The sequence below is a fragment of the Populus euphratica genome, unplaced genomic scaffold (assembly GCF_000495115.2).
Source record: "Populus euphratica unplaced genomic scaffold, PopEup_1.0 scaffold464.1, whole genome shotgun sequence".
In the NCBI taxonomy this organism is placed as follows: Eukaryota; Viridiplantae; Streptophyta; class Magnoliopsida; order Malpighiales; family Salicaceae; genus Populus; species Populus euphratica.
In genome coordinates this window covers 140,204-159,463 of record NW_011500187.1, presented here as the reverse complement: position 1 = coordinate 159,463, position 19,260 = coordinate 140,204, and the positions used below count along the sequence as shown (strand labels likewise).

The window sequence follows — 19,260 nt, the reverse complement described above, 5'->3', positions numbered from 1 at the left end:
AAAGAGTGGCTGGTAATTGTTTTATGGCAGTAGTTGTAGTTTAGGATTCCTTCCGCAAGCTGTCCTGCATCAATAAGGTAGCGAGAATGTTTATTCGAAAATTCACTGCAATTTAGAAACGCACAACTATATCCATGAGTACTAACAATTTTTTTTTTAATGAAAGAGAAAGAAAAGACTAATCAAATGAAATACCGCAGAAAAAATAGCATAAACTCTTGCACATAAAACTTTAAGATGTCAAATGCTTGCAGAACTTACTTCATGTTACTAGCTGCGTTGTATACTTTCTTCTTGCACCATTTCTACGAGCATTCTTCTTCGTTCTTCTTGCCTTCAGATTCCATTGATCTTCAACCACTTTCAGAAACCATGCTGGTTTTCTTGTTCTAAACACAACGTATCCCATTGTGACTCCAAACACAAACCCACATCCATACCCTATTGCCACAGCTTTCCATCCAAATCCTTCTCCAAAGAATTTTGAATCATCTCCATCGTGAACGTTTGATGGCTGCAACGGTGGTGCCTCGTCACTATTGCATTCTTTTGGCATGGGGAATCCACATAAACCCAAGTTTCCTTCAAACGAGCTTGCATTAAACGTATTGAAGTGCTTTCCACGGGGTATGGGCCCCTCAAGCCGGTTATGTGAAAGGTTTAAGACGCAAGAAATGTTAGATCTGCCAACTGTACTGGAATCCTTCCAGTAAACAAATTTGAAGACAGATCTAATGATTCCAGATAGGTCAACATTCCTATAGATGATTGAATATGACCAGTAAGGGAATTATGAGAGAAGTTAAGTTGTTGGACTGCTGTAAGTTTTCCGATCAACTCTGGAATCTCACCGGTGAATTTGTTATTTGACAAATCAAGTATTCTACGAGTGCTTTGGATTTTCGTGAACTCAGTTTCGAACCCTTCCCATGTCACTGCCATCATGTAATATATATTAGGATCATAGGTCATTTTCGCTTCGAGATTACTGAAATACCCTATTGGCAAAGGTCCACTCAAACTATTGTTGGAGATGTCCAAAATCCGCAATTTGGAGAATGAATTATTAGTAGTCGAACTACTCACAAAACCTTGGAGTTTGTTGGACTTTAGTAGAAGAACATAAAGCTCTGGAAGTGTTTCTAGAAAATAGGGAAATGTGTCCTCAATCTTATTGTTGCCAAGATCAAGAGCTTCCAGCAATGTGCAGTGGATGATAGACGATGGTATTTTCCCTTCCAATTCATTTCCATTTAGGTTGAGATATCCCAATTTATTCCCCTTTGAAAATGGTGAAAAAATAGTGCCTTGAAGATTATTCATGCCAAGATTCAAAATTGAGAGAGAGTTGCTAAAGTTCCCTAAACATTGTGGTATAAAACCACTCAAGCTGTTGTTGGACAAATCAAGGAGTCGAAGGAATTTAAACTTGCAAATAGAAGAAGAAATTTCACCTGTTAATTTACTGTTGGATGCAAGAACAAGGGCTTCCAGGTTCTCTTGTTTGAAAATTGAACTTGGGATTGGACCATGCAAGTTGTTTTTGCTCAAATCAAAGAATCTCAATGAACGGGTATTTATTTGAGAAGAAATAGGTCCTGAAAGTTGATTATTGGACAAACCTAAATTTTCAAGGAGGGTTAGGTTACCTAAAAAATCTGGAAGCTGACCCAAAAAATTATTGGAATCGAGATACAAAATACGAAGTTGCACAAGGTTTCCAAGTGATGATGGAATCTGACCCCCAAAATTATTACCTGCGAGATCTAAACGGGTGAGTTGAGTGAGATGACCAATCAGGGTTAGATTTGATATTAGAGCTTCTAAGAGACAGAACTTCCAACAACTTTAGATTAGTGAAGAAGTCATTTTCTAAATAAACTGAAATTCTCGTATGAGAAAGACCCAATAACCTGAGGGCATTACTCACATTGGACGAATGGAAAGAGCCAGTGAGGTCGCCGTTGAATGTCAAATCAAGTACTTGAAGGTTTGGTAGGAGAAAAATGTTACCTGGGAACTTCCCTTTCAATCCACAACCCCAAAGGGCTAGAGCTGACAAGGATGAGGACAGATTCGCCAAGGAATTAGGTGTGACCAAAGGCATATTTACATAACCCAAACGGAGACCACTTAGCTTGGTTAGGTTTTGAATAATCTTGTCAAAAGTACTTGGTTCTACACTCAAATAATCATTGAAAGAGAGATCAATTGAAACCAACTCAGTGAGTTGGTCAAAATCATCTGGAATTGAACCTGTAAGATTGTTTTTTCTAAGATCCAACTGCTGGAGTGTTAGGAGATCCAAACATTCAAACACACACAAATTTACGTGGTTCGGCAACTTGCCTACTCCACGGAGCTACTGGTTTGTATTAATCAAGCTCAAAAGCAATACAAACAACAAAACAAGGAGGAGGAGAAAACTTCTCAACTCAACTCAACTCTCACCCTTAGCTCTCTCTCTGTGTTTCTCTCTATCTCGTGGTGCACCTCAGCTATCAATGGCACTCTCTATTTATAGCTGATGTGGGAGACAAGTTTCTTCTTTAGTCAACAATGGTGGGCAACAATTTCTTTGGTTAGGCACCCACCATGCAACCACCATTGACTTTAGCCATGTCTAACATGGCTGCCACCAACCATGTTGTGTCCACACCCAACAATCTCCCACTTGGACACAAATGGCGCTAGATCTGTTTTTTAATCTTTAAGTCCAACTGAAGCTTTACACAGCTTCAGTTTATCAAGAGTGACTCCTTTGGTTAACATGTCAGCTGGATTCTTGCTTCCACAGATCTTTTCAAGTAACAGTTGTTCATCGTCGAGCAGTTGCCGGATGAAGTGATATTTGATCTGTATGTGCTTTGTTCTGGAGTGAAATGCTGGATTCTTGGCAAGGAAGATTGCACTCTGACTGTCACTATACAAAGTACCCTTTCCATGCATCTTGCCCAATTCTTGCAGGAAACTCTGTAGCCATACTATCTCTTTTGCGGATTCTGAAACTGCGACATATTCAGCTTCTGTCGTTGAAAGAGCAACTATCTTTTGCAAGGTAGAACTCCAAGAAACAGCAGTGCCTCCTAGAGTGTATATATAACCTGTAGTACTTTTTCTGCTATCAACATCTCCTGCTAGATCAGCATCTACAAAGCCTTCAAGTTTCAAACCGCCAGCTGTGAAAATAAGACATGTCTCCGATGAGCCTTTTAAGTACCTCATGATCCATTTCACTGCCTCCCAATGCTGCTTTCCAGGATTGCTCATATATCGGCTTACAACTCCCACTGCATGGGCAATATCTGGTCTAGTACAGACCATGGCATACATCAAGGAGCCGATAGCTGAGGCGTATGGGATCTGGTCCATGTATCCACGTTCTAGCTCAGTTTTTGGTGACTGGTCTTTACTGAGCTTGAAATGATTCCCCAGAGGTGTACATACTGGCTTAGCATTATCCATACTAAACCTGTTGAGAACCTTCTTGACATACTCTGCCTGTGAAAGCTTTAGTATGCCTTTGTCTTTGTCTCTGATGATTCTCATGCCAAGTATTTGTTTAGCAGCTCCCAAATCCTTCATTTCAAACTGTTTTGACAACTGTTGCTTTAGCTTGTCAATCTCTTCCATGCTGGAACCTGCAATTAACATATCATTCACATATAGCAGTAGAATGATATAGGAGTTGTCAAAATGTTTGACATAGCAACAATGATCAGCCTGACATTTTGTGTATCCCGTACTACACATGAAGTTATCAAACTTCTTGTACCACTGTCTTGGAGCTTGCTTCAAACCATATAGGCTCTTCTTTAGTTTGCAAACTTGACTCTCCTTTCCTGGTATTGCAAACCCCTCTGGTTGTTGCATGTAAATGTCTTCCTCCAATTCTCCATGAAGAAATGCTGTTTTTACATCTAATTGTTCAAGATGTAAATTTTCTGCAGCTACTATCCCCAGAACAACTCTGATTGTTGTAAGCTTCACAACTGGAGAAAATATCTCAGAATAGTCGATCCCCTTCTTTTGCTGAAACCCTTTTACAACAAGTCTTGCCTTGAACCGTTTGCTTCCATCATGCTCGGTCTTTACTCTGTAAACCCACTTGTTTTGCAGGGCCTTCTTTCCTTCAGGCAGTTTGGTTAACTCCCAAGTCTTGTTCTTCAGCAATGACTCCATCTCATCCTTCATGGCTAACTCCCACTTGCTCGAGTTTCCATCTTGTAAGGATTCTTCATAATTTAATGGTTCACCACCATCGGTCAGCAAGATATAATTCAGTAGAAGTGTGAACCGTTGTGGAGGCTTTATAGTCCTTGAAGACCTGCGAACAGCTGGTTCACTTGGCTCTGCACTATCTTGTGTAGAAGTGGTGGGTACTGAAGTGCTTGAACTATCTTGTGTGGACTCTTGAGTGGTAACATCAGGAAGCCCTTCTAATTGTATGAATTCAGATTTTTGTGGACTCGTATCTGAATCAGTTATCTCTAGTTCTGTACTTGATTTGTCTTTGTACAAAACTTTCTCGTTGAAGATCACGTTCCTGCTTCTGATAATCTTCCTGTTTTGATCATCCCAGAACCGAAATCCAAATTCTTCATCTCCATAGCCAATAAAGAAACATTTCTTTGATTTGGCATCCAGCTTGTTGCGAGCATCAGAGTCTACATGTACATAGGAAACACACCCGAAGACTTTTAGGTGAGCAAGCTGTACTTCTTTTCCTCTCCAGACTTCCTCGGGCAGTCTGAACTCCAAAGGCACTGATGGTCCACGGTTGATCAAGTAAACTGCAGTATGAACTGCATCAGCCCAGAATGTTTGAGGTAGCCCAGAATGCAACCTCATGCTTCTAGCTCGTTCATTGATGGTCCGGTTCATCCGTTCAGCAATACCATTCTGTTGTGGTGTGCCGGGAACTATCTTTTCCATTCTGATACCGTTGACAGCGCAATACTCCTTGAAACCTCCATCAATGTATTCTCCTCCATTATCAGATCGTAAGCATTTCAGCTTCAAACCTGATTCAGTCTCAACCATAGCCTTCCATTTCTTGAATGTGTCAAACACATCAGATTTATTTTTCAGAAAGTAGACCCATACCTTTCTGCTAAAGTCATCAATAAAAGTGATATAGTACCGCGAACCGCCAAGAGATGCTACTGGAGCTGGTCCCCATAAATCTGTGTGCACCAGTTCTAGTTTTCTTGGTCTTAAGGTCCTGCCAACCTTTAAGAAACTGAGCTTCTTTTGTTTTCCAAGAACACAGCTTTCACAAATGTCTAGATCAACATTTTTTAACTCTGGCAGCTTTCCCTTTGACTGAAGTATCTTCATCCCCTTTTGACTCATATGGCCGAGTCTACAATGCCATAGCTGCGCTTGATTTTCTGCTTCAGTAGAGGCAATTATATCTGCTGATCTTGTGGTCATATACAGGGTGTCGGTTTTCTTTCCACGAGCCAAAACCATTGCTCCCTTTGATACCTTCCACATTCCTCCAGAGAAAAGGATTGAATGGCCACTATCATCAAGTTGTCCGACCGAGATCAACTTCTTCTTTAGTTCAGGAACATGCCTTACATTTTGCAAGTTCCATGTAGATCCATTCATTGTCTTGATTTGCACATCTCCTATACCCACAATCTCCAATGGTTGTCCATCGGCCAGATAGACTACCCCATAATTTCCAGCAGTGTAATTTTGCATCATTTCATGGTGTGGAGTACAGTGAAATGAAGCTCCAGAATCAAGAACCCAATCATCAATAGGACTATGTACAGCAAGAATCAAAGCATCTTGTACCTCGTCTGTAGTGGCGTTTGCAGAATCAGCTTCAGATTTCTTTGGTTTTGTGCAACTCCTCATAAAATGGCCAGGTTTGCCACAATTCCAACATTCAACCTGCTTCCTGGGTCCAAACTTGCTTTTGCTTCTGTACCTTGATTTTGATCTTCCTCTGGATAAGCCTCTATCTTGTCTCCTTCCTCGAGTGTTGATGTTGAAAGCTGCACCTGAACTTGAGCTTTCACCTGAGTCTTTCCTTCGTACTTCTTCGGCTAAGATCAGGTCTCGGATATCATCATACTTTAATTTGGATTTTCCGGCTGAGTTGCTTACGGCTGTTCTCATACCTTCCCAACTGCTTGGAAGTGAAGCTAGCAAAATAAGTGCTCGGATCTCATCATCAAACTCAATTTCAACGGATGACAATTGATTTGTGATGGTGTTGAAATTATTAAGATGCTGTGTAACAGAGGTGCTTTCTGTCATCTTCAGGTTGAACAACTTCTTCATCAAGTGCACTTTGTTATTTGCTGATGGCTTCTCATACATCCCAGACAAGGCTTCCATCAATCTTGCTGTGGATTTCTCTTTTGTAACATTATGAGCAACTCTTCTTGACAATGATAGCCGGATAATACCCAACACTTGTCTATCAAGTATTTGCCAATCTTCTTCTGACATGTTTTCTGGCTTGCTCCCTAACAGAGGAAGATGAAGTTTCTTCCCATATAGATAATCTTCAATTTGCATTTTCCAATATCCAAAATCAGTTCCATCAAATTTTTCAATTCCTGCAGCCTTTATTTCATCAGCCATTTTTACTCTTTCTCGGATTTGAATCTCAAAAATCTGACCTTACAGATGTGTCCGGAATGGCCAAAAATGCTGGAAACGACACTGAGATCACCGAAATCGGACTTCGGATGGCTCCGATTTAAGCAATCAAAGTTTGGGATAACTGGACGCTGCAGATGAAGCCACGTGGCAGGAGGAATAGTCGCTGCGCCACACCGGATCAAAACCCAGTTATGCTGACGTGGCAGGATGACGTGTCAAACACGTAGGCAATGTGGGGCCCACCTAATCTAACGTGGCAAATCCGCGGAAATTTTTCGGCTGACGTGGCAGTGCTGACGTGTCAATGACGTGGCTGGTTGACCGGTCAGACGGCTGACGTGGCAGGGGCGCGCGACTGCTGACTGTGCTGGATGGCTGACGTGGCTGCTGACGTGGCAATGTCGATTTGCAGGATTTGGCGAGGAAGACGCGTGACGCGCGTACGGCGCGTCTATGCGCGTGGGCAGTCTTGGTGGTGGCGCGTGTAGGCGCGTGCTGGCATGAAGGACGTCGAATTTAAGCCGGGTTTTCACCAGTGGATTCCTCTCGTCGTCCTCTTCACGGTGGTATGTTTAAAAACACGTTTGGAGAACTTTGATTTTTGAGTTTGGATCAAACACCCTTTTTTTCAAGAACTTTCAAGAACAAGCTCTGATACCAGTTGTTAGGAGATCCAAACATTCAAACACACACAAATTTACGTGGTTCGGCAACTTGCCTACTCCACGGAGCTACTGGTTTGTATTAATCAAGCTCAAAAGCAATACAAACAACAAAACAAGGAGGAGGAGAAAACTTCTCAACTCAACTCAACTCTCACCCTTAGCTCTCTCTCTGTGTTTCTCTCTATCTCGTGGTGCACCTCAGCTATCAATGGCACTCTCTATTTATAGCTGATGTGGGAGACAAGTTTCTTCTTTAGTCAACAATGGTGGGCAACAATTTCTTTGGTTAGGCACCCACCATGCAACCACCATTGACTTTAGCCATGTCTAACATGGCTGCCACCAACCATGTTGTGTCCACACCCAACATGGAGGTGCTTAAATTTTCTCATTGAGGATGGGAATTTTCCTTGCAGTCCACAGGAATAGAGTATGAGTGATGACAAAGAAGAAGACAGATTCATCAAGGAATTGGGTGCAACCAATGACATGTTCACCCAACACAGATAGAGTTCTCTAAGCTGGGTTACGTTTTGAACAAGCTTGTCAAAAGAAATTGATTCTAGACTAAGATAGTCGTTTTCGTTTCCAGAGAGAGCAAGTGAAACCAACTCAGTGAGTTGCTCAAGATCATATGGAATTGGACCTGTAAGATTGTTATCTGCAAGATCCAGCTGCTGGAGGTGCTTAAATTTTCTCATTGAGGATGGGAATTCTCCTTGCAATCCACAGGAACGGAGTATGAGTGATGACAAAGAAGAAGACAGATTCATCAAGGAATTGGGTGTAACCAATGACATGTCTACTGAACTCAGATCGAGTTCTCTAAGCTGGGTTAGGTTTCGAACAAGCTTGTCAAAAGAAAGCTTGTCAAAATAAAGTGGTTCTACACTCACATAGCCGTTTCCAGAGAGATCAAGTGAAACCAATTTGGAGAGCTGAGAGATTTCCGACGGAACTTGACCTGCAAAGACTGAGTAATTTAGGTTAAGATGTGTCAGGTTGGAGAACTGGCCAAATCGAGAAGAAATATGGGAGCTATTGAAATCATTGTCAGAGAGGTCGAGCTTTTGAAGATGATGCAGGGAGAAGAGGGTGCTATTGGGATGGAGGGTGCCATAAAGCATGCTGCAAGAGAGGTCCAGTGCAGTGACTTGCCCGGTTTGCAGGTCACAAGAGACCCCATCCCACAAGCAGCAGTCTGTACCCTCTTTCCACGACTCTGTCTTGGGATGCTGGCAACGCTCTGAAGCAGAGCTACTAATGGAAAAGGACTCTTTGAACTGGAGCAAAGAAAGGCCTTGGTCAGGAGCACAGAAATGAGATGAAGAGGAGTAATTCGATGATGAAATTGTTGCGTGAAAATGGAAGAGAAACAGAATGGAAGAGAGAAATTGAGAGAGGGACAGTGGTGAAAACCCCATGGTGGCTGGCCTTACAGGATTCGAAAGTATATTTGGAGTGTCGAGCGAGAGATGAGGAATAAAGATTTGCATTGGTACTATTTATACACAAACCAATCAACATTTTGCTATTCAAATTCCGTACCAAAGAAAAAAATCTTGGACTGTTTCCTTTTTGTTTTTTACCCCAAAGTCTTTATTTCTTGTATATAATTTTCCAACAAACTAATAGTGTCCTCTTTCTCCTTGACCTCCAAGTCTTCCGGAACTTGGATATATTGTCCAACAATTACGTGTGGAAAAGATGGAACTGAATGTTGACTTATTCAATTGCAAATATTTCCATACCAGTAGGTCCCTTAAGTACCTCCTTGACTATACAATAGCGTTGGAAACACGGCAATATTAGTCTGATCCAACATAATTTAATAAAGGCCCGAGACCTGTGTATTAAATTATTGTAATCATATTCAGTTTAATTTTTTCAATTTTGTGTTTCAAGTTTAGTAGGATTCATTGAACTATATTAAAAAACACTTGTATGTAACAACAATTAAGGCAAATCATAACACATTTTCAGCACTGTCAAGCCTCAAGGCTTCTCTTGTTCTTCTTCCTCTCTTTAAATCTCTTCTTGTTCTTGTCGTCCATATACGGCATCGCGATGAAAACATTCACCTTCAAAATTTAGTATTTAATATGAAAATATGACAAATATGGAGAAACAAGGAATTCTTGTCTTTTATTAGTGAAAAAATAGAATGAGATTCGTTACCTAGTATTTTGATCACTAAGAATCCTAACTGGTCTCAGAAATGGGGTACGGAGACTGGTTGCCTAAAAGAAAGATATTAGCACCCCAAATACGTCCTATCTAAGGTAGGCTGCATTGTTTTATTGTTTGATAAAATCTAAGGTCTTATCATGTTTTCTAGTTATTGGTACGTCTATGATTTAAGAAAAGTCCTTCTCGGTAAAAAGATCCTTCTCTTATCGAGTAAAACCTAACTGTTCTGACGTCAACAATAGAATTTAATATTCGGAATACTTCTTATGTATAAGGTTGTAACCTTAGATATTAAAAGAAAACAAAATAATTTTTTTAAAATTTTTGAAATATTGGCCTAGTTCTCGTGATTTTAATAAACTGGTTATTAAAGCCAAAATATATGCTAATACATATTTTTTAAAATTTTCTTTATTGTATGAAAATATGATATGATTTTTTGATTTTTGAGAGATTTGGCCGTATGCATGAAAATAAAACATTTTATTTTATTTTTACTTTTACGGAAACCAGGTGTTTTAATCCTGGATTTGTATCTTTACAATATAAAAATACAAACTAATATTTCAAAATACAATAAAATATTTGCGGAAAATCACATATTTTTTTAAAAGAATTTTTTTAATAATTTTTTTTGGGTTGAGCCCAACTAGCCTGTGTATGTTGGGCTGGGCCTAGCCAGCCCCCTTCTGCCCATGCACACGTAATATTTTACGGGTGCATGAACAGTGCGAAGGTAATTAAATTACTTTTGCACTATTCATCACCTTCCTTGCGATGCAAAAATGAAACAAAAGAAAAACAGAGTGTTGCAACTGATGATTTCATGTATTGGCTCCCTCACGTTTTCTTTTTGTTTTTTTTTTACATACTAACACACATCATTTCTGTTGTAGGGACTGAGAAGGGAAATGCACATACCTGGTTATGGAGAGGTGAAGACGGCGGTGGTGTTGTGTCCTTTGCTTCGCCGTGTAGACTCTCCTTCTCCCTTCCTTTTGCTCTTCTATATTTTAGTTTCCTAAGCTCTTCCTCCCTCTGTTTTCTCTTCCTTATGCTCCCCTCTCCCTCTACTTTTGTTCTCTTTTTTTCTTCCTTCTGTCATTCTCGTCTTTCTCCATTTTTGTCCCTCCTCTGCTCGGTCCTTTTTCTGGCTTTTATAGCCAGAGGATGCATGCGTTAAGGCACGCATATGGTAATGGCCACATGAGACATGCTTCCCTGAAACAGCTCTGCTATCTCTGCAAAAACGCTTCCCTATCTCTTAATTTCCAGCCGTTTCTTTCCTTTTGAAGAAGACCATGAACAGTGCACACAATTCTTAATGAAACAACATCGTTTGCTAATTCAAAATGCAGTCCTTGGATGTTTTTTGTAATTCTGTAATCAAGCCCCTCGGAAAAATTGTAATTAGACCCCTTGATTTTAGGGCATTTCTGATTTAGTTCTTGGTTTTGGATTGTTTGAATTAATTCCTTAATTGACCACCTAGCTTCAATAATTATGCAATTAAGTTCATGATTTGACCAAATCAACTCTTCAAAATTATAATTAGACCCATAACTTTAATTTCTTCTAATAAAAACTTAAATTGAATTGAAAATCAATTTTTTTTTATAATCAAACCTTTTATAAATTCAATTAAACCTTAGATTAAATTTAATTGACTCCATAAACATTTGATTTTAGACTTCTCTTTCTCAACTTGAATTTTATTTATCAATAGGACTCTTATCAGTAAAAAAAATATGCTGTTAAATTTCAACATTTTGCATTTTTGAAACTTCTCAACCAATTTTATCCTTTTTTCAGCATTCTAGTCCTTTTCTCGCTCATATTATTTTTTGGATTTCTTTCGAATATTTTTTGATATATTTTTTGTATTTTCTCATTTTTTTTTTTGTGGGAACTCAAAAATAGGTAATAACAGTTCTTATAATGTGAATCTCAAGCAGGCATTCTCCCACCTCTAAAACTTTGAGCAAAAGCTCTTAAAAAAATTGGGAATTCTATACGACTTGTGCTTGATTTCCTGGGAAACATAAGTGGCCATAAACAAAGAATGGAGAGTTCAGCGGAGTCACGAAACTAAACTACCTCTTTTTAGGGGAAATCACTTAGGACTTGGTCTGTCCTTTTTCTTGACCCAAAGCCTTTATTTTTTTTAAGTGTATTATTTTTTTTAATTAAATCTAACCCTTAATATTATCGTATTTATTTATAATGTCTTGAATTATTTTGACTCAAAAATTTATTTTTTAAAATTTCTGAATTTTTATTTTTATTTAATTATATACATGAATTTCTTCATTTTTATTTCTGATGTAATTAATTTGCAATTTAAGCAACCTTTCCTTGCTATTAGATACAGTTTGTGCTGTAATTAGAAATTGTTTTGTAGCTCGTCATCTGGTCTGTCCTCTTTCTCCTTGACCTCCAAGCCTTCCGGAACTTGGATATATTGTCCAACAATTACGTGTGGAAAAGATGGAACTGAATGTTGACTTATTCAATTGCAAATATTTCCATACCAGTAGGTCCCTTAAGTACCTCCTTGACTATACAATAGCGTTGGAAACACGGCAATATTAATTTCCGAAATTGACATTTTTTTATGCAAATTTCTGAATATTCACAGTTCATTTACAATTTTAGATAAAGATACATCTGGGCCTCGATCGTATAAGCATTTAATGATTTTGAACTAAGTTTGTGATACTTGAATTAATAATTTATAAAATATAAATTTAAAATTTAATCAATTAAACTACACCATACATTTGATATCCCTACATTTACGTATAAATTAATAGATACAGTTTGTGATCTCATTGCAACTTCCTTTTGGAGCTCGTCTGATGGTAACTGTTCTTGGGGACATCTACCGCTCTATGCCTAGGTGGCTTCTAATTTTAATACTAATTAAATCTTCTGCAAAATGCTGTGAAATTATTATTGTGATTATTAACAAGAACAAGGAACTGCTTACTTGAAGGGTTAAACAATTATACGTTTTTGATCGGCGGAAAAAATAAGCATTTATAGTTTAAAAAATAACATTTCCAGGCTGGGAATTCAGGCAAACACAGATACTACACATCAAGAACATTGCAAAAATGATTCATTGACAAATAAGACTTCCCAGTAAAAAGAACATAATTGGAGCACAAGATCAGAAGAAAAGGTTCATTGATGAATGACATGTGTGTTGAAGCATGAAGTTTAGTCTGATCCAACATAATTTAATATAGGCCCAAGACCTGTGTATTATATTATTGTAATCATATATATTCAGTTTAATTTTTTCAGTTTAGTGTTTTAAGTTTAGTAGGATTCATTGAACTATATAAAAAAACACTTGTATATAACAACAATTAAGGCAAACCATAACACAGTTTCAGCACTATCAAGCCTCAAGGCTTCTCTTGTTCTTCTTCCACTCTTTGAATCTCTTCTTGTTCTTATAATGTGAATCTCAGAAGCAGGCATTCTTCCCACCTCTGGACTTTGAGCAAAAGCTCTTAATTATTGACCTTCAAGTCTCCGCAACTAATATATATTGTCAAACAAGTGGCGCAAAACAGGGGACTGAAGGTTTAATTATTGAAAATTTAAATATTTCCATACAAGTAGAAACAAAAGTGTTGGAAACACGGAAATATTAGTTTTCATGTAATTTTTATTTGAAAATGTATTAAAATAATATATTTTTTATTTTTTAAAATTATTTTTTATATTATCGCATCAAAATAATCTACAAATATAAAAAAATAATTAAAAAAATTAAAAAAATTTAAATTAAAAAAAAACACTTTTAAAATGCAAAAACAAACAAAACCTCAAAACCATATACATAATATTATAATAAGAATATACAATGAGTTTTAGAGATTTATTCAATCACTATTATAGTCATTAAAAACATAGCTTAATAGATAGAAAGAAGAGTATAGAAAAACTCAGAAGAGTGATAAAATTTATTAGCACAACTAAATCCACAACTAAGTCATCTTCTCTAATAACTCCTTGTTTGACTAAATGATCTGCAACAATATTATTTTTTATTTCTTGTATATAATTTTCCAACAAATTAATAGTGCTCATAAATTCTGCAGATTTTATTGAAAGTGGGATTTCTGCGAAGCTTTCTTTGTCCACTGAAATTATTTTCAAAAAAAAAAATAAAAAAAATCAACACACAAGATTCTTTTCTTTAGTAATTTACACGTATAGTTAATTCACAGCTTAGACATATGGCAAGATTCTTCGATTAAATAATATTTTTATTCAGTCCCAATTTAAATTTAGGGTTTAAACAATATCTCAATTAAATAATATTTTATTTCATTAATAAATTTTCATCATACCAAGGATACCAAGGGAATTAATTTGTAGATGTTTAATTGTATTGTAATTTTTCGACTTCAAAGATTTTGAGAATACTCCAATTGCATAACTTGGAAATTCTAGGGTTCTATCGTGGAAATGGAGGGTTACAAAAAAGGTTTTAGAGATGAGCTTTTTGCACCAAAGGTTGCATCTTCCAGCTATAAAGATGGATTTCCCAGGTTTGATAACAGCCATTTAAATAGCTTTTAGACCGACAATTACAAGAAAGGAAAAATTAGAATTCCAAAACTGGTGGGTTAAGTAATATAAAATCTACAATTAAGCTAAAAATTCAAAATTCTACACCTGATTTGAAGACCTTACCGAAGTAGCCAGCTGATTCCGTTATAGAGGACATTTAGAATCTTCTTAATAAATTTGAGTGAGTTCTAATTATCAGATAAAAAATTATAATCTATTTTGTTATACAGGTCGTTTAGCACGATTAAATCTCTTATTGAGTTTAAATTTCTCTATATGATACAAGCACATATCCGTAGGTTATTTAGACTGTCCAACTGCAATAGATCGTATCCAATCGATCACAACCTCCTGCATCAAAGATTATTACATACCTGATAATCAACAATGCACAATCTCTCAAACTATATCGTGCAATTATTGAGGTATGCATAGACATCTTAATTTAATTAAATCGAAGTCCACGGTAATAAAGTTGTCATGCTTGTCTCTGATGGAATTAAAAAGCTTGTGCATAGGTCCTCACTCTGTTCCTGGTTTATTAAATCTTTGGCAGAATGTTGATAGTTACTCGCCTTAGAGAGCATATTGTTAGAACCACTTAGGTGGAGATTAGTGGTTCGGTCTTCGCCAGTAAAGTTACAGAAAAACCATGCTTAGAGGTTAATTCAAGTAGGGTTGATAAAAAGAAGGTCGTGGAAAATTGGGCTGGGAAGTTGAATCCTTCCAGCTTTGATACTTTAGAATCCTCCCAACATGATTCTCTCAAATCATCATATGCTGCTGCTGAGCAATTTTGTTCTGAGGAGCCAATGGAAGCTAGAATAGATGGAGCAAGAATTGATGACACGAATGAGACTGCTGAATGTAGCCATGGTATGGATAGGGAATTCTCCTTTTGATGTCCTGGGTGAAGATGTACTGCCTGAAAGAATTAACAAAAAGGGTACTTTGAATGGTGATTCTGATGTTGATTTGCTTTCACCAGAGAAAGGTTCTTTGAGGAAATCTGTTACTAAATGCAACATTACACTAACAAGCCTCCCTGCTACCATAGCTGCTACAAAAAACACTTGCAAAATCATTAATCTAAGGTGTCGGATGTCAACAAGCGGCGTCGGCTGGTGATTTTCTAGTTTATTTGTTTGATTTGTTAGGAGTCGTCATCTAATATTATGGTAGCTAGGAACCTATGGTTTGTAAGAATCTGAGTAAAGGACTGGTTGTGCAAGGGAAAGACGCATCACCCTCAATATACCCTACCTAAGGTAAACTGCATTGTTATTTGATTGTTTTCTAAGTCGAGTTTCTGTTTGTTAGTCTTTTCTAGAGTTCAAGGTAGATCTCTCTTCATGAGAAAGTCTCTACCTTATTAGATTAAATCCTAACCATTCTAAAATCTAAATTTTAGGATCGTATTTATTTATACCTTGTATCTTTAATACCTGAGGTTGTACTTTATTGTGTAATTTTACACTCCCTACTATTAAAGTTTACATCTGAATCTTAAAAATTTTTGAAAAATAGGTTTTTGATATTTTGGCCAAACCCTAATGAATCATAAACCAGTCATGATATCCATTTTTATTTTCAAAACTTGAGAAAGATGCAAGTTTTTTTTTAATAAAAAATATTCTTGGAAAAGTTTTTAGGTTTTGGCCGTATGCATGAACTTTTTTTTGGAGAAAATCAGGTATTTTAATACTGGATTTGTATTTTACAATGTAAATATACAACCTGATATTATGCAAAATTAGTAGAAAAATATTTGAGAAAATTACAAATTTTTCAAAAGGACTTTTCAAATTTTTTTTAGAATTTTTTCATTTTTTCAGAGAAAATCGGGTATTTTAATACCGGATTTGTATTTTACAATGTAAATATACAACCCAATATTATGCAAAATTGATAGAAAAATGTTTGAGAAAATCACAAATTTTTCAAGAGGACTTTTCAAATTTTTTTAATAATATATTATTATAAATAAATAAATAAAAATTTACATGGGCTAGGTTGGCCCAACTAAATAGGCCAGGCTTAGCCACAGAAGAGGTTGGGCCGACATCGGCCTGAAATGGTTGGGCTAATCTCAGCCCAACACTTTTTATTTATTTCTTTAGGGTCGGGTCGGGCCGGACCAAAACTTTGGGCTGGGCCAAATACGACTCAACCCAAAATCCAATGCATGAGTAATGGGCGTGAATTATAATTCACGCCTACTGTTTACGCAGTGAATAGTGGGGAGGAGTAACAAGAAGAGAGGGGAGGAAGAGGAAGAAGAAAGTTACCTGGCGTGAGGGTGGTCTGACCAAGGAGGGCGACCTGCTGCAAGTAATAGCAACGGTGAAGAGTGGAGCAGCCGGGGTTGCTGCTGCTCGAGTTGCAAGCGCCGCTGCTATCACGATCGGTGCTGCAATCACTAGCAGTTAGAGCAGATGAGGAGAGAGTCGCCGCCTCTACCGCTGCTGGTAAGGGTGGGAGTCGCTAGAATGGGTGGTCGCTACTACTATTGGAGTCACAGTGGTGGAGAGGGAAAAGATTTTCGCAGAGAAGAGAGAAAGAGGGAGAGGTGTTGCAACCACCACATGAGGTTGTTGGAGTGTCGGGTTGTGATTAAAGTTGTGGTGGGAGTGACGGTGGCAATATTAGTGGCCCCCGAAGGTGCGGCTGAGAAGGAGAAAGCAGAAAATGATGAAAAACAAGGGAGAAAGGTTGTTTTTTGTCAACTTTGTACTCGATTTTCTTCTCTCTCAGGCCATGAAATCCACCTCTATTTATAGGAGGTGGAAGAGGGCAATCTTGTCTTCACGAGGGAAAAATTTTCAGCCCTTAATTTGACTGGAAGAATCCAAACCGTTGGTTCAAAGTGTGCACCTCGAACTGCCAAATTTAACGGTCCAAGGCTGCCCGAGGTGGCCAATTTAGACCGGTCATCAGAGTAGTTTTGACGTTTATAAGCCTGACAGGACAATTCTCAGGGATAGAGGGGTTTCATGTGGCCATTTTGGTGCATGAGTTGTCAATTTTGAAGCACAAACAAGGCATTAAATGCACCTGCAAAACTGCTACCCTGACAACTTCAAGGGGGAGATGATGAACAGTGACCAGGCGTTCTTTTTTTTTTCAAGTAAAAAACAACACCTTTTTGGTTTAAAATTAGAGATTTTTGCTGATTTTCAATTTAGTCCTCCAGCTTTCAATAAAATCCCTAATTGACCCTAAACCTTTGATTTAATGCAATTTGATCCCGACATAACTTCAACTTCAGCCCCAGATTTACGCGCCTTTTGCAATATGGTCCTTGATCTCGGATTGAAGCAATTTCATACCTAATTGACCATTAAATTTTCAATTTCTTCAATTTAACCTCCGGATTGACGCTTTTTGCATATTGATCCTTGATTGTAAATTTTGTCAATTTAACCCCTAATTGACGCCAAAACTTCAATTATCTTGCAATTTAGCCCTTAATTTCAATCAATTAACTTGGTAAAAATTAAATTTGGTCTCTTAAAATTCCAATCTTCTCAATTAAGCCCAAATTAGGCTCCCAAACTTAATTTTTCACCAATTAAGCCCCAAAATTAAATTAATTTGACCTATTTTAAAGTATAATTAAGTCCTTGCACTTAATTAAATCCTTCAATTGGACCCAAATTAGTTCTTAAACATAATTAAAATTTAATTTGACACATGATTAAATCAAATTGACCTATTAAAAATTTAATTATGTCATTGGATTAAATTTTTATACAAATTCATCCAATAATCATTTAATTTAACCTTGAATTTGCATTTTTTTTCCATTTTTGAGCATAATTGGGCACAATTAGATCTTGATTTTTCTCCAAAAATTGCAACTTGATTTCCCAGCCTACTTTCTCCATGTTGCTAGCTTTTATTATTATTTTTTTGTCTTCATTTTGAAAAAGAAATGAGTTTTGAGGAATAACCCAGATTTAGGTTATGACATAAGGGATATATCTTGTTTACGCAACCACATCAAAATCTACATGGAGAACCTCACCTCAATCCCCACTCTTTTTAATATTATCTGACACAATGGCAATTCCTTTGGCTGTTGCTTGTGCTTTAGCAATGATGGCTTCAGCCTCACCTAAAATATTATCGATAAGGCTTTAAAACGATACGAGATTGGTAGCCGATCATATGAGAATTATATAAAGATAAGCCATGATATTGTCGGATCAAGTCTAGTTGGTTATCAAATATTGTAGAGTAGCTAATGGGTCTAGAAAATGAAAAACTAGAGCATCCAATGCTAAACAATCCAGGAGACTAGAAGAGCAAATTAAAAGCCAAACCTATTTTAAGTGCAACTAGGTATCAGCACTACCATTTAAAAGCTTCAACAGATATGAAAAGTCATAAAATAACAAATATGTTCTCACATCATTTGGTTTGTTTAAAAAGTAGTACTTGAGATGCTACAGCCATCTCCAATGAAACCCAATCATAATCAGTGGATCATTGCACATATACACAAGGATATACGAAAGACAAGGATTGAAAGAAAAATGAGATTAGCTGCCTACAAAATAACTGTAACAAGATAAGCCATCATATCACCTCATGAATTTTGTTTGGTTATCTACTAATTTAGAACGGCTTATGGGTCTAGAAAATGAAATAGAGGAGCATCAATTGATTATTGCACAGCAAAGAGACATGAGAAAGCTAACCTTGTGCTTTGTTGATGAGTGCTTGTTTCTCTCCTGTTGAGGAAGGGAGTTTCCGTGAAGAAATGATGGCAATTGGATGATAAACATTAAAGAAGTAAAACAAGTTCTATTTCAAAACAATACTCGAGAAGTTACAACCATCTCCAATAAAACTTTTAAGCAACAGAATTCTTATGAGACACAAGAAAACTAACCTTGTGATGCCAAGATCTGAGCACTCTTACGACCATCAGCAATATTAATATTGGCCTGTCTCTCTCCTGTTAAAAATAATCAATACAAAAGATTAGCAATGAATTGACAAATGAAGAAATATTGCAATGCCTCATGACATTGAACAAATGATTCTAAAAAAGGTTGCCTGCAATTATTAAGCCATGCATAACAAAGTTTTATAGATATGATAGGTGAATAAAAGTGACCGCATTATGTAGCAGCAAAGATATGAGAGGCAGAAAAAATGCGATGAAAAGAAGCGGTGGAAA

At 37.2% G+C, this 19,260-nt stretch overlaps 1 pseudogene; it reads right to left on the bottom strand.

Annotated features, from left to right (window-relative positions):
• The window catches only part of LOC105111643 (receptor-like protein 12), a 19,478-nt pseudogene extending 436 nt beyond the window's left edge, over positions 1–19,042 (bottom strand).
• Between the last annotated feature and the right edge of the window lie 218 nt (positions 19,043–19,260).